Source organism: Gallinula chloropus (assembly GCF_964237585.1).
Source record: "Gallinula chloropus genome assembly, chromosome: 1".
In the NCBI taxonomy this organism is placed as follows: domain Eukaryota; kingdom Metazoa; phylum Chordata; class Aves; order Gruiformes; family Rallidae; genus Gallinula; species Gallinula chloropus.
The window spans coordinates 43509336-43524438 of record NC_140085.1 but is presented as its reverse complement, the minus strand read 5'-3'; positions in this window follow the sequence as shown (position 1 = coordinate 43524438).

Below are 15103 nucleotides of genomic sequence, written 5' to 3'. Positions count from 1 at the left end.
ATTTTTGATAGTTTGTATTTAGAGTAGAGATGTCAGTCATGACTTCTATAATGACAAAATACAGTGTATAGGGTTATTGTATATGTAGCTTGATTCCATTAGCTACTGGTTATGGATCCAGCTACAATCCATTATTGAAGAAGCACTTTTTTCTTAAGGACGATGTTTTCGTGTGAGTAACTGCTGTCTGTACAAGCCATTCACACTTTCCAGCCTGAGTGAGGCTGCTGTTTCTGTAGGGTGGCTACCTCCTTTTGTTTTCTTTTCTTTTTTAATTTTTTATTTTTTATACAGTCCTTGGCAAAACAGGGCTACGCCTGCAATGACTTGGCCAATCAGGAGCTGCCACTATGCAAGTAATATTAATGGATCCCCTGAAATAACGATTATGACTGTAGAGATACAATACCTGGCTAAAGGAAGCCTCTGACCCGTCAGGTGCTAGAGGGAAATGTTTATGCAAGTAGCTAATGCAAGACATATGTCTTAGATTATATTATGCAGTATCTTCCCAGAAGGATGTGCAACACAGAACCAGTGCACTCATGGTTTATGTAGGCTTTTGGTCCTGCAGGCATAGAGTTGAGAGCCAGCTAAGAGATTGCCCTTAGTTTAAGATTCCCAGGTATCACATTTCTATTTCAGTCAGCAATTTCCAGATTATTCAAGAGCAGTAGAATCAATGAGTCATACAATTCAAGTGGAAGGGACCTCATCCACCATCTTGATCATCTCATCCAGCCTCTTGCTCAAAGCAGGGTTAGTACTGAATTCAGACCAGGTTGCTGAGGGATTTTTCTAGTCACATCTTAAAAAATGTCCAAGATGTAGACTGAATAACTTCTTTGTGCAATGTTCTTGAGTGCTTTACTGTCAGTGAAATGGTTTGTCTTTAAAAAAATGAAAAAATGGACAAAAATACATTCATGTTCTTCCTTTTATTTGTGGTAGATTTTTTTTTAATGTGTAAAACTGTGGAGGTTTTTTAATTTCTCAAAGAAACATGAAAAAGAGGGACAGTCCTCTTGGTAGCCTTACATTCCCCACTCCCAGCAGACATGGTATGAATCACCAGTATTATAACTATGTGGCAACTATTTTTCAGCCGGAGGAAATTTTTTTAACCATTTACGAGCTGTCCCCCAGTTTTATTAATGTTCACAATACAGAATTGGCTGTTGTAACCTCAGCCTTGAACATGACATTGAGGTCTACAGAAGTCCATGAATGCACTGATTTATGAAATCAAGCTTCAAGTCCTGTATTCTCTCTTCCAGTTATATATATTCATGGAAGAAAATAATAATTTTGTACCATTTAAGAGAACTTTTCAGAAGTTCTCACCTGTAGGAAGTGATAGAGCTTTCAGTGTAAGGTGCAGCTCAGTTTGTGCTGGATGATTTTCAGCTGTTCATTTGCTTTGCTTTTTGGTTTATTCATAGACATTATGATATAAAACAGCCCATTGTATATAAACCCTCACATAATGCAGATTTTCCCTAAACTTATTTTTCAAGACAGACAGCACGATAAAGTACCTTAGTAAACAAGAAAGATTTAAATTGTATTGAATTTTCACCACAATATATGTACTCAAAAAAAGAGAAGAGAGGGATTTGTAAATAAAGTTTCTCATTTGTTGGGCCATGTGTATTTCTAAGTTATCAATGAAATGGAGATTATAAACAAACGATTTCAGTGAACAGCATCTTAATTCTCACAATGTGACCAATTATTGACAAAAATTAAATGATCAACAATGAGATTTTTGAAAGATTATATCCTGTAAATAAAACATTCATGAATAAATGAGTGTGTGGTAGTAGGAATGTAAGGTTTCACCAGGACATTTTTCCCTTGTTTTGCTGTAAGTTTAAGGAATGGGTCAGACACAAACTTTAAGCTGAGTTGTTATTATTGCTAACTTATTTTTAAAGCTATTAAGAACCTTTTGTGTCAAAATGAACAACTCTGCAGTGCAGAGATTAATACTGCTACAACTTCCTCACCTGAGAGTGTTGAAATGGAGGAAAAAGTGAATTTCAAGCTGTTGTCTCTCTGTGTACCCAACAAATGGGTTTGGCTCTGGGGGCGGGCACAGAGCACTGTGCTGAAAACATGCTCTTTGTAAGTCACTTTTGTATTCATTGCTTTGTCCACAGTATGACAGTGTTGTGACAAATGGTGGAAATGCATCTGTAATTATTTTGAGTTGATTAATACATTAACTATTTGTAAATTGCTTTGTGCATAATTTTCATATTAAACGGTGTGTTTTTTCTTTGTCTCAGCTGAGTCTAATTAGCCTAGTGTGTAAGTAATATTTATGACTTGGGGGGGTTGGACTTGATGATCTCTGGAGGTCCTTTCCAACTCCTGAAATTCTGTGACTTACTATTTATTTGCGGTCCGATTCCTGCTGAATTAAGTGGAGCCTTTGCCATGTTCTGCATTAGGGGAGATATGCTGGGTCTTTGTTCTCCTTTTCTATGGCTCTGCTATATTCAATATACTTTCACTTGGTTTTCAGAAGACGTGTTTTTAGGTTATCAAAAAACCAACATAACAAGTGAACCCTGGAAAAAGCTTCTTGGCTGTTCTATTGCTATAATCAGATCATCAGATCAATCTTGCAGTGCAAATCCCCTTGTGTACTTTTAAAATGAAATACCTGTGTTTGTTTACTGCAAGAGTCTTGCTTGCTTACAGTCAACCAGCCTGTAGCCTGAGGGCTCACTGAGGAGCAATGCAGCACAGCAGCTCAGAAAAAAAAGCAGTGAAAACAAACTTTTTACAACTTTCTGACTAGGTGAGATGCTAAGCCAGTTTGTGTATTAATTACAACCATCAAAAGACTGTTGCATGTTATGTAAAATTACTGGCAGGATTGGAATTCTTCTAGTGACCCCTTCGATGCACAGAAGCCTATTCCTGTGTCCCCTTTCCTGCCCCGCTATGGGCAGCCCATGCTAGGACAGTGCCACCTTGCTGCCCCAGAGCTCCCAAGGCTGAGGATATCCCCCAGGGGCCAGGTCTGCACAGATTTCACATTGCGTTGCACCTATTAGTGACTAATGATAACATCAGTTACCAGCTTGGTTATTTGTCTCTGCAAAGTTGAGTTGGTGATTTCTGTTTTTTAACAATTACTGAACTCAGTGTTATGTCTCAATACTTTTGCCTTGTGTTTTTGGAAGCTACTGTATGTTACTTTACCTGCACAATATTCAATTTCTGTACAACTTTCCTTTACAATACTGATCTACTCTATTTAAAATAAACATTTCCCAAATGCTGTACAGTTCAACATGTATTTAGTGATGAATTAGCAAGAGGTAAAATTGTGATCAGCTGTGGTGGGTTGACCCTGGCTGAAGGCTAGATTTCCCCCAAAGCCACTCTATCATTCCCCTCAGCAGGACAGGGGAGAGAAGATAAAACAAAAGGGTCACAGGTCAAGATAAGGACAGGTAGAGATCACTCATCAGTTACTGTCACAGGCAAAACTCAACTTGGGGAAATGTATACCAAATAAAAATCAAAGTAGAGCAATGAGAAATAAAAGCAAATCTTAAAACAAGTGTCATCGTCTCCCCTCCCTTCCCTTCTTGCCAGGCTGAACTTTACTCCCAAAGTCTCTCCTTTCTCCCCCGAAGCAGTGCGAAGAGATGGGAATGGAGGTTGAGGTCAGTTCATCTCCTGTTGTCTCTGCCACTCTTCCTCCTCACGGGCATGACTCCTCACACTCTTCCCTTGCTACAGCATGGGGTACCTCCACAGGAGACAGTCCTCCATCAACCTCTCCAATGTGAGTCCATCCCATGAATTGCCCCAGCATGGGTCTCTTCCATAGGGTGCAGATCTTCAGGAATAGAGTGATCCAGCATGGTTCCCCACAGGGTCACAAATCCTGCCAGCAAACCTGCTCCAGTATGGGCTCCTATTTCCACAGGGCCACAGGTCCGGCCAGAACCCTGCTCCAGTGCAGGCTTCCCACCAGGTCAGAGCCTTCTTTGGGCTGCTCAGGCATGAGGTCTTCCATGGGCTGCAGGTGGATATCTGCTCTACCATTAACCTTCATGGGTTGCAAGGGAATCTCTGCTCTAGTGCCTGGAGTACCTTCTCCCTCTCTTTCTTCTCTGACCCCATTGGTGTCTTCAGGGTTGCTCCTCTCACAAATTTTCACTCCTCTCTCTGGCTACAATTGCTCTTGCTGTTTCACAGCAGTATTTACTACTTTTTTTGTCTATGTTACTCCAGAGGTTCTAGGCCTTGGCCAGCAATGGGTCCACCTTGCAGCCAGCTGTCATTGACTTTATTGGACATGGGGAAGCTTCCGGAGGCTTCTCACAGAAATTTTGCCATTCATACCCAGTGCATCTGTGAAGAAAGGTTATCTGTTAGTTAAAGTGCCGGAGATTTCTTAAATCTTCTATATTGTTATAATAGTATCAACTCCTGATATACATGGCAGAGTACATGCTGAGAATAATTTAAACTTATGGAATACAAAATAATTCCACTTTTTAAATGATTCAAAAAAGAGAGAGTCCTTTAAATGCTTTCTAAAACAATCAAAGTAAAAAATCTGTTCTCCGTAAGTTCATCTACAAATAGAATAAATACATCAGAGTTTCTAACTTCTTGGTTCTTCATTAAAAAATCAAAACCCAATACATATATATGTGAAAAATAGTCCCTGCATGCCTGGTACTTGATTCAGTGTGCCTTGAAGGCAGGAAGAGTCATTTTATGTGAGGGTGCTAAAGCAGACCCACAAGGATAGCTGGAAGACTCACTTCCATGAGTTACATTTGGCTGTCCTCTGAAGAGAGGTCTCACGTTCTGCCAAATTCACTTTAGGCAAATGTGGAAATTTGGGTGTCACGCTCCAAGAGTGAGCTTCAGATTGCTGTCCTACATTCTCAAAACTCCTGTACAAGATATGGGGGGAAAAGTAGTTTACCACATGGGGGTTGAAGAACCAGCAAATTGGTACACCCAAACCACCCAAAATGCTAATGTAAAGTGTGTGCCTGAAACTGTTTTCAGACATCGATCCAAGAATGCTGCAGTGCACTTTTGTGCAGCCTGCTTCCTTCCCTTAGAGACCCATTTCCATCCTCCAACATCCTCTAGCAACACAGGAAGAGTCAAAACTTCTTTTGTGAGCTCTCCTAAAACACTGAGTGATTTGAACCCACTGTTTTTACTTCCCAAAAGAGACCTCCATATTACCAGCCTACAAGATGCATTGTCCTCCAGACCAGTTCTGTACAGCCAACACAGAAAAATTCATGAGCCCCTAAAGGATGACTAGAAGCTCATAGCATGGGCAATGAGCTGTGAGGGAAAGGTCTGGTTCTGGCAGCTGGTACCACAATCATCACACTTTTGCCCTCTCCCACTGGTAGCCCTTCAAGGCATGAGCTTCACCCTGGGCAGCGAAGGGTCAGAAAGTCTTGCTGTAGTTGGATCATGGTCCCATACCCCACAGAGAGAGACACAGGCACAGTGACATCTGGAGATGCCTAAAGTAGGAATCAATCAGAACAGTTTATAAGAGTAATTTAATATTTCCAGAACTAAGCAGGTAGTCAAGATCTGTGGATTTTTCTTTGGGTATAGGCCTCTGGGTAAGTAAGCATGGGAAAAAAATATTTTCAAGCCTATGTAGAAGGCAAAAGCTGGACCTTCAGGTCAGGAGGTTTTCTTTAACTAAAAATAAAACCTTTTTTATTAGAAGTGGTTTTTAACACAGGATTTACTAGGATTTAACAGGCTAAGAAGCTCAGCTTTTACAGTACACAGAGTATCGCTGAGATAAGATGGTTTTCACCTTGAACATTGTGATTCCTGCTATATGATGTCCATCTTCCTCTGTGCACGTCACAGTGCAGCTTGCAAAGCAAAAATAAAGTGGCAAGCATATGCACCGAGGCTAAACAACGTAAGCATTGCAGGCATGTGTAACTAAGTCACCACATTTGGTAAGTTTTACTACTTGTCTTAGCAGAAATGAACAGAATAAAAGTTCCATTGTTTATCGTAGCACTTGCTTGGGAGCATAACAAATGACAAAAGCATTTTCTGCTCTCCTAGATGATTTCTCTGAACAATTGTTCTTTACCAGACTTTTATGTTCTCTTGAAAAACTCTGGTTCTTATTGTAAAGAAATAAAAGGAAGGGAGAAAAAAAAGAAAAAGAAAAGGACAAGAGAGCAGGGAAGAGGGAAAGGAAGGAATGGAGGGAGGGAGAGAGAAAGAAGCTAACCTACAATCTGCAGTTCTGAGTCTCACCTTTCAAACCTGGTAATGATCCATATAAAAGACTGACAGCCTTTGCTGACATCCTTCATGGATTTGAAAAGTTCAGTTTGCATAACACAGAAACCCATGTGTTGCCTCGTTCTTTAGATGCTTTATTATGCATCAGCGGAGAAGGAAATGGATGGCATAGATAGTACCATAATTTTCCTTGTTCACAGTGTGAAAGCAGATGGAGTTTTGCACCCATTAAGAACAATTCTTTAGTTCCAATAAGCCATTAACCCTTTCCTGGCTGTGCTGTATGTTTTCAGTGTAGCAAATCTAGAATTCCTGGCTTAAGAGATATCCCAAGAGTGGTATTTTTGATCACCACTCTTGAAATTCTTAGGTGTGGAGCACCCTTCAGATAATAGCAGATTATAATTAAAGCCTTATAATCAGACCCAAGATTCCAGTGTCCTTCTGCAGCCACTTACCCCCTCACTCTCAAGCTGTGTTGCACTTCCAGGATGTTTTTTACAGATCACACAGATAAAACAGATTATCTTACATACAGTGCTGACAAGGTCAAAGAAGGCTGTTACATGAAGTTGCCAGAAGCATTATTTTCTACTGCTGCTACACAGCCATGGTGGGGCTAAATCACAGGAAATCTAAACTTCCTCCTAGGTAATGGGAGATGAAAACTCCCACCTGATTTGGTTCCCCGTCAAAGCTAGCAAAGCACAGGAGTGGGGAGAAGATCTTGGTTCAGCCAAACAGGTCCTTTGTCTCTAATGTCCCCTCTAACTGCATTACAACTAACTAAATGTTCGCTGGACCCTAGCCTGATCTCTCATCATGGGGCTTTACCTTCCTTGGAGCACAGCTCTCAAGAGATCTCTGGAAATGGCCTTCTGACGGTGGATACCACTACAAGCAGCTTGCAGTCCAAGAAGGCATCCTCAACCTGATTCAGCTTCTGCAGCAAGTTCTAGAATGAGCCTCTCCTGAGCACATCTTGGGTCTTCATCCTTGTCCGCGTCTGAGAAACGTCAGGCTATATCTGCTTTGAAGGCACTGCGGTCTTACTCTGAAAAGTAGCTAATGTTAGCAAAAAAGTAGAAAATACTAAGAAAACAATAGCACTGATTACTGCTGGCTACTTTATTGTGTAGGGCCTTAGCAGAATTGTGAAGGTCTTTTGGGTTAGCAATGAAAATGAAAGTAACAGAAAACTTTAGAGCTACTGGCAACAGACAATGTTATGCAAGTTTGGAGCTATTTAACAGTGGATCAGGGTTACAGAAAAATCCCGCTCATTTTAGTGGTAAGAATAGTTGCAAGCCCTTTCAGCATGATTACCCAAGGTTGTGAGCCACAACCTGCTGAAATTCATTTGTAAATAAAATTCATACACTTTTCCTACATAAATAAAATCTCATCACTTGATTATGGTTGCAAATTAAATGGAACTGTTGCCCAAAATATGTGCTCCCCTGGGATAAAATGATGCATCTCAGCAGGACAAAGCAATTCATTGCCAGCATTATATTGGCTTCTTTCTTAATTATGAAAATTGCTAAGGATTGATTGGAATGAGGAATTTGCTTGGGCTTTTTTCATGCTTTTTTCCTGTGGCTACTAAGACCTTAAGGCATAGAAATAGCAAAATATTTTTGTAGCTGCTTATTATTACAAATTCAGAGGAGAAATATTGCTTTGTAATTTTGATTATAGCCAAGACAGGAATGAAATTGTATTATAATACCTGTAAATGCAAAAAATGTGGTAAAATGATTAAATGGTTTGAATTTGGTTAACATATTAGCATTTGTGAGTGATAATGCTGCTATTAACTTCAGGAGGTACTACTCCAGCTAGAAATTAATAGCTAATGAGAAAAGAGATCTGCATTCAGATAAATGCCAAGTTCATCTACTGAATCATTCAACAAAGTAGACTTCAGGTAGCACATTGCAGAAAGTTGTATAATACAGATTCTAATCCCTGATATAGAACCTAATTTTTTCCTCATGTAAATTAGTCACATCTCAACTAGCACCAGAGGACATGGTGACCGACTGATCATTGTTCCTCATAAAGGATTCTTTTCTTTTTTTTCCCCCTTTTGTCTGTTTTTAATGCCTGCAGTTGCCATTCTGTCTCTTACTCTGCTTTCTAGCCTAAACAACTAACGTGCCTGTTCCTGGGCATGATGCCAACGGCCAGTCATGAGTAGAGAAAACAGGTACCTGCAAAGAGACAATCTATGCCTTAACTCACTGTGGGAATCTGCTTAGCTGTACTGTTCATGTCATTATCTATGTATAGCAGCAGTAGGTCCTTTTTGAAATTCAGTAGCCTGAGGTCCTGGGTACACAGAAAAACATACACAAAAGTGTGGGAAAAGCCATATATGTTTTAAGTAGGCTGTAAGTATTTAACTGACAGAGGAAAAGTTTTAGTAGGATGTCTAGTGGGGTATTCAACGTCATACCATTTTGCATTGCTAAATCATCCAATCACCTCAGTTCTTTTCTACTTTACTATAATGTTTTCTAAATTTGTCATCTGTTCTTGTTTTGTTTGGTTTGGTTTGGTTTGGTTTTAATCTGCTTCTGGGCTATTTTCAGTATAGTGACATCCATCCTGAATACAGAAGTGCCCACAGAAACAGAGGATCCCTGTGATTCCATTAATACAGGCAGATAGACCTAATAAATCTAGACGTGACCACTGGTATTTGTATTCGAATTCTGAACAAAGATGCAAGCCCACATTGTAAACTTTTCTTGTAGGTCATATCACCCTGATTTGCTTAGGAGAATATAATGGAACAAAAACCTTTCCAAAACCAAGCTACATTGCTTTTTATTGCTTCTTTATCTGTTAGGCCAAAGTCACTGGGTAGTCAGAGAAGGAATTGCTTTCTTTGACATGACTTGCTCTTGACAAATTAGTGTTGGCTGTTTCTTATTGAGTTATTATCCTCTAAATATTTAACATTGATTATTTAATTACTTGTTTCAGTAGCTTTCTGAATATCAGAGTGAGCTTGACACATTTAGTTGATCTTTCTCTACTCCTGGCAGACCTCACCATCTGCTGTGAGGTCTCACAAACAAGTGCTAATTATTCAGGAATTGTTTCATGTAAATTCCTTAAGTACTCAAGAGGGCAAATTTGATCCGTTAACCCTGGGCTGAATACATTGTATCTATCCAAGTATTCTTTCACCTGGTCTTTTCCTACTCTGGCTTCCTTCCTATAGCCCTAATAATTTCCATGTATTGAGCATCTGGTCACAACTGACCTTTTGCATGAAAACAAAAGTAAAAGATTTTGTCTTCTCAGTGACATTATTAATTGTCCCATTGTCCCTCTTAAATTATTGCCTACATTTTATATTCCTTCTAATTAATTTGTTAAGCATTTTTTTGTCTAATCTTTTACGTCCTTTACTACTTGTAATGCATTTTGAATATTGGCTAGGGAGGATTCTGAAAAGGCAGGAACCAATAAGTAGCTACTAGTAAGGAGTGCTAGTTCATGGCTTTTGCTCAGCATGGTGTCTTTGTGCACATTAGGCAGCAGGAGTGTGGGTGCTGTCAGATATCTAGACTTCAGGACCCTGTCACTGTAAAGGCCATGGAAAACCCGACGTTGTACTGAAAGGTATGAGTCTGTTCCTCAAATGTACGCAAAAGTGGAGTGGATGAGATTCACAGAATCACAGAATTGTAGGGGTTGGAAGGGACCTCCAGAGATCAAGTCCAACTCCTCTGCCAAAGCAGGTTCCTTAGGACAGGTCACACAGAGAGGCATCCAGAGGGGTCTTGAATATCTCCAGAGATGGAGATTCTACAACCTCCCGGGGCAACCTGTCCCAGGGCTCTGTCACCCTCACTGTGAAAAATTCTGCATGTTGGTGGGAACTTCCTATGCTCCAACTTGAGGCCATTGCCCCTTGTCCTGTCTCCACAGACCACTGAAAAGGAGCTGGCTATTTCCCCCTGTGTCCCACACTTACAATATTTACAGACATTAATCAGATCCCCTCTCAGTCTTCTTTTCTCAAGGCTGAACAGCTGTTTATAAGGGAGACAGGAGGTACTTATATTCAGTTTAATTAGAAGTTAAATATTTTACATTAAGTTCTACAGTTTTGGTTTTACCTCACATATGGCAACTATGTGGTTTAGCCATGGCTTTTCTTTACCTGATTTCTTTCTCTATGGTCCACTCATGCCAAAGGAATTTCAGTAAAATGAAAATAGAAGAAACATTCTCAGTGTGAAGAGACACATAAATGGGCTATTTTCACATCACATTTTTTCTGCTTCAGGACACATATCATTATTGAACTAATTATTCAGGAGCATGTAGGAAGTTCTTTAAACAGCGGTGCAGAAACTCAAAGGTGTCTACCTAGGATGCAACTTAGTGGCAATTTTGTCTATTTTGTTTCTGAGGAGTGTCCATATTTATCCATGCTTTGCTGGTTCCACAGAACCTTGATGAAGTGCCTCCAAGAAGCAAGCAATGACATCTAAATTATTTAAGGGAACATTCACAGCACTGTAATGACTACTAACCCATCTCAAGAATAAAGGTCAGTAAATCTATTAGGGTCCTTGAGCTTTGCCTTGCTGATATTTCCAAATCCTCTAGTTCATTCCTTCTTATTTTTAAGAAAGGTAATATAACTTGACCTTGAATTTGTTAATGGTCTATGCCACTAACTGGAGTGCAGGTAGCAGTTAGTAAAACACAAGGAAGATGAAATTAAATGATCATCAACATGCTTTTAGATTCAGTTTTAATTAAGATTGCCTCAGCTAAACAGTTAAGTGAATATGCAACATTACATACTCAGATATAAATATATTCGTGTCAGAAACTATTTAATGGCTTTGTGACCAAATAATAAATTGTATTCATGTAGCAACATGGTACTCAACACTCAACTCCCATTGCAAAAATGTACAGAAGTTCAGTGGGGTGACTAAGAGAGAACCCTGAGTTAGGAGACATGGGCTTCTCTTCAGTGTTTTGCTAATCAATATTTCAACCTTCTTGTGACTTTTTCCTGTATCAACACTATCAAAGATGATGGGAAAAAAATCCCTCTCTCTCATTTTCTTCTACAAGAAATTGTTCAATATTATTAGAGTTAGAATTAATATTTTCATTGGTACAAGGAGAAAAGCCAGAAAAAATTGATATTTATGAAGGTGCCTAGTGTGTTGAAACGTTCACTATATTACGCTGTTAATTTGACACATCATAAAATAAAAATTCTCCCCAGCTGAGATAGTGCAATTCAGTACACAAAGCACTTTCCAGCTTTAGCAAAATGATGAAATGCAGAAGGTCTTCAGTAGTAAAGGGGGCAACACTTACTTCTTAACCTGGTCAGAAGGACTCAATAGCTTCTATTTAGTAGAAGCTTAGTAGTGAAGCTACTTACCAACCCCCTGGGTACACTGTGACATGAATGTGGCTGTAAAGCCATATAGTATGGCATCTGCAGATAACTGAGTTGTGTACCAATTATCATTCTGTTCAAAAAACCATAAAACAAAGAAGCCCCCCCCCACCCCCCACCCCCCGCCACACACACACACACACAAAACCAAACAAAAAAGTGGTGCTCAGATGAGACTTATGTTGAGGATAATATGGTAATATTGTATATTATTCAGGTCTAGCAATAACAAAATCATTTGGGTTAATGGTTTCCCATACTGAGAACTATCCATAGGTGAGACAGTCTCCTCTTGAGATGTTAGAGCCCAGTGTGTTTTGAAGCTAACAGGTGAAGAAAATCTCCACTCCCTTTTTAGCAAGGAATGTTCTAAAGTGGTTGGCTCTCCTAGCTAGTTCAGTTTCGAACTACTTTTTATTAAAAAAAAATAAAACTAAATCTTCTCTGAATTGTTTCACTCTTTTTATCCTGAAAGAAACGTTCAAGCACATGCGCAAAAGTCAATTGTCCACAGAAACTTCAGAAGACTGGATTAGGGTTTGGTTGGTCTTGTTCAAATGCCCACAAAACAGTAGGAATGTTTTGTTTTACAAAAATGCCACACAGTCAATAAATCCCATATTCCCAACAGTTCTACTAACTATTGGTTTGGTCATTATTGCTTTTCCTTTGATGTGACCCACAATCATGCCAGCTGGTATCAGGGTAAATCCCCCACACAGAGAGGAGTGCTAGCATGTGGAGATCAAAAGAAAGAGTTATGACTTATTGAAGACATTGTCTTCCTGAAACATCCCTTCAGGACATCGTACCAAGATAATTTGGATATTGGAAAAATAACCATCTGAAAGGGTCTCACAGGTGGCTAACTAAGAGTTTTGTGAATAAATGCCGTTTATTCCCAGAGTAGAATTTAAATTAATAGTCCCATTTGTAACAAATTAGTGTCTTTGTAGTATAGGAAGAATTACTGCTCTCCAAGAATTAAAGATCGTGCTGCGAGGTCAGACGCTCAATGGAAATACTATTAATGTGAGTTACAGAACTTAAAGCCAAAAGGTGGTTTCTGATCAAACAATCTGTCTCACTTGCTTTTAAAGGTTCTGGAGATAATACTTTATACTTTAATACATGTAACACTTATAACACTTGTCATCCATGGTTTTGATGCTGGTCAGAAAGAACATGGCTGTTTCAATGTTCAGTGTTCACCCAAGGGAAGATATTGTAAACTGTTAATTTTTATGGAAACAAAATAAAATGTTGTGGCTGTTGGATGAGAAAAGTAGCCTTTTTACTTCAGAAAAAAGTGTGCAAGTGGGAGAAAAACCAACTGCTGGCATTTATGGTAAGCAAATGACAGATGTGAAAAATCTAATAACATATTCTTTACAAGGTGGAAGTACTAAGCATATATTCAGAGAGAGAATCTCCAGGTATCCTATTCTGACAAGATATGACTATATTTCAGCAACAGTAGCAACAAAATACTGTCATCACAGAAATGGTCATTAGCATTCCCTTTTATTTTGTTCTCTTTATTAAATACAGATTCAAAAGAAGTGAATTATTACTTATCTGGAATTTAGACTGCAGAGAGAGCAACAGTTCTGCTAACTGAGTTTTGCACTGAAAAAAAAAAAGGGGGAAAAAAGAATAATTGATGTGATTTTTCAACACATTTTGGTTAAATAGTATTTTTGAATCAACTACATATAGGTGTCTTTAAGAAGCAGCAGGATAGTATTTGGTGCAGGGCTTGTCAAACTGCTTATCGCTGGTTTGTTCCAATATGCTACTGGGGAGTCTGGCTTGAAACCAGGGCATCATGTCCTTAAAACTAAGCAATGTGTAAGTGCTTTACTGGAGAGCAGCCAATGGTGCCAGGCAAGATAAAGCCCATTGAGCTTTTAATGCTGCAGTTGTATAGTTAAAAATTACAGATAAGATAAACTGGATATACACAAGAGTATCTTAATCTGTTCATCATATTTGGGAACCTACCCAAGTGTTTTTCTTTCTGTTTATTGTGAATAGATTTACACAGAAGACCATATTTTTTCCTTTAAATTCCACCTGTCCTGGAGGGGAGCCAGCTGCCTGACAGGATGAATGCTTTAAAAAAAAAAAAAAGCCTAAGTACCTGTAATAACACATATTTTCTTTCAGTAGCAGTGATGACATTTTTAAGCTCCAAGACCATCTCAGTTGTTTTTGCTTTCCTCATAGTCACAGGGACTGTAGGTACTTGAATAAGGTGGGAAATTAGTTATTTTATTTTTTTTCCCAAAACTCATCTAAAAACTGTAGGACAATGGTCAGAGGCAATTCTCCTGTTTTCCTATTTCTTTGACTCCCTGTCCCTCACGTGTGTTTTGAGTTTGTTACTGTTCGCAGCCAGCCTCTAGGCTGCTTATGGACTTGGTACGAACAATACATCAAACCAAAAATAACCTGGATTAATATATAAATATTTAATGGTTTAGGTCCAGAGGCAGACCTGAGTTGCTGCTATATACCCCAAAAATAGTATGTTTCATGGTAGAATGCTTAGGAAAGCAATATGAAATAGGTAGAAGGGTTTTGGAATATCATTGAATATCCTTGAAAATGGTATTCTAGTAAAAACAAATTAGACATAAGGGTGACACCAGATTTGGAGTAGGAACAAATAGCTCTTGCACACTCACCTTATATTTTGTACACTTAAAAGTGCAAATTGCTTTTCCATTAGAGAAGTCCAAGAGGATGTTAGTGTTTGCCAAGGAGTATTTTCCTTAAATTTCATTAATATCGTGGATATGCCTTAGAGAAAAAATCAATATACACAGACTATTGGGAACTCTTCAAGCCTTGCTGGATGTCTGTCACCACTGATGCATTTAATTGGGTGCTTTTCCTGCTCCCAGGCTCCCACAAACTCCTAATGTTGCCTCAAAGGTGAGCACTTGGCTTTTGTTTCATGCTTTTCCAATCCTCCAAATTTTCATTTCTTCCCCATCCTCCTCTCCCCATTCCTGTTATCACAAGGTCTGGTCTGTTTTCCCTTTACCAGCTTTTCTCATCTATGCACATGGTGTGTGCAAAGCAGGGAGAAGCACTCGGTAGCTGAGAGGGGACAGGACCTCTGCTCTGCCCCCATCATGGTCCAAGAAGGCCTGATTTCTTCCTGCAGCCCTTGACAGGAGGAAGCATTGTTGATGAGCTGCTCAATTAAATGCAATAAACAAGCATGTGTATAAGCATGTGTTTAGACAATCACAGCATAACCATGTTTTTTTGCCTACAGAGGCCTACCTGTGCTTTCTATCATGAATAAATTAATCAAGAACAGCTCATACGTATAAAAATACTATCCCTGCC